Raw genomic sequence first — 2,152 nt, 5'->3', positions numbered from 1 at the left:
CTGTTCACAGCAGTAAAACCCCAACTAAGGCATCAGGGCATCTAGATTACCTGAATTCCAGAAATAATATAGTATGCCAGATTGAACATGTCAGCCAGAACATGCCAGCCAAGTATTAGTGTGGCTTTCAAGAAACCTTTATAGAAGGCCTGCAAGCAGGACACAGGATAAAATTCCTCCATAGAAGTAGTGGAGTACAGCAGTAAAATAGCTGGACAGGGATTCTTCATGTCATTAATACTGCTCCTGTCTGTTGCTTCAGCACCATCACAGGTTCTAGGCAGAGATGTCAAAAAAGTGGTATGTTGACTTGGTGGCAAAGCTGCAATGCCATATTCCTATGGGGACTCTAGGACAAAGACTGACACTAATGGACCAATGCACCGCATTGGCAGAGACTGCTCATGGTGTCACCATTTGCTTTTTTTGAGATAGGGTCTAACTTAAAACCCAGGCCTGCCTAAACCTCACAGTGATCTCCAATACAGAGTACAATTGTATGCCATACCTAGCTGCTCTTTATTTGGAGACAATAATATGCAGAATCAGTACAAGTCAGGCATGCCTTGTTGCATGCCTTTAATCTTAGCACTCTGCACCAGAGGCAAACTGATCTTTATGATTTCCAAGGCTAGCCTGGTCAGCATGGTGTGTTTATATCTAGCCAGGTGTACAGAGCAGGGCCCTGAGTAAGAAAAATAATAGGTGCATGATTTAAAAAGTACTTATTTTTAATTTTCACCAATGATTCAGAATTAAAAGCAAAATGAATCTGTAAACTCATGTGTCAAATAGGCAGTACAATGTGCATAATTGAGTCTTCAGAATATTAAGAGGCTCTATAGTAAAGATGGAGTTATTAAGTAAAAAGAAAAGAAAAGAAAAGAAAAAAAAAACCTTACTTTGGTTCCATAGGTTGGACTAAAATCCTGTATTTACGTTGATGGGACTGGTATACAGAATAATAGTTTAAGAGACCACAGGGGTTTGGTGCATATTTTTTAAATCAAACTTTCTTTTATAAAAATGGAAATCATGGCATGCTTCCCACAGCTGGCCAGAGGTATGGCTAGCCCAGAAACTTGTAGATTTCCTATTTCCCTTTTCAGTTTCACAGCAGGACCAGACCACTGCCCCAGAAATGATACCTGAGCTCCCAGAGGTCACAGTTGAGGTCTGGCTCAGCAGATGGCTGGTGCCAGCAGAGGTTCACGCCACCATACTTGGCACTTTGGCTAGGATGGTGGGACCTCTTAACATCACTCTGTAGCCTGCCATGCACTACAAAGGGCTTGGGAGCAGGACTGGCTTTGCCAGACTAGACACTTAACCTGGCCCTACTTGGTAAATGCCTGAGATTAGGTACATTCTCCTAAGATTGCAGAACTAAGAGAGCCGCCATCCTGGAGTCATCCCCAGATTTCTGTAGTCAGTGATTCAGGTACTGGGGACACAGATCTAGGAGTACAACATTAGAGCAAGAAAGGAGAAAGGTATCGCTTTGACTGCCAGGCAAGAATCTCCCTGTGTATGCTCTGCAGAAGATGGTGGCCTGCCCTGGCTTTTAAAAGTCCAGGATATGGAGGCTGTAAGACAGCACTGCATGATGACAATGCTTGGTGGTGAGTCTCAGAACTGCTGAGTGGGATCTGACACATGGAAGGGATGAAGCTAAGTCCTCGGGCACCTGTCACATCTATACACCATAGTAGGACATTGGTCATGTGTGGTTGTCATCTTCCTGGCACCTGTGTGGAGATCACAGTAGTGTATATAGGTGTCACAGGACAGCAGTATATAGGACTTATTGATGGCATCCAGTACCTTAGCTCCCGAGGAAGTCACTTCCCAGATGTGTGGTGAATCTTGAGGTCCCAGATCCTCAGGGGTGAGAAATGCCCACATTAAACTGTTCCTGTCACAAAGGAGCTCAGTGAACGCTGCTGGCCATAGAGCACTCAGCCTTCAGTCTGGATGCTGTGTAAGCACTGGCTGAGCAGGTCCAAGGCAAAGTCTGTAGTAGGGAGACAGACCTTACTTAGTACATCCTATGTGTTTAATTTGACTGAGAGACCCTATATTCATGAATCTTATGCCTTTTATTATTATTTTATTATTATGAATTTCATTTATAATTATTTTCATTTTCTGC

This window comes from Mastomys coucha, unplaced genomic scaffold (assembly GCF_008632895.1).
Source record: "Mastomys coucha isolate ucsf_1 unplaced genomic scaffold, UCSF_Mcou_1 pScaffold4, whole genome shotgun sequence".
NCBI classification, from domain to species: domain Eukaryota; kingdom Metazoa; phylum Chordata; class Mammalia; order Rodentia; family Muridae; genus Mastomys; species Mastomys coucha.
The sequence above is the reverse complement of the archived record's forward strand: the minus strand, read 5'-3'. Positions refer to the sequence as shown.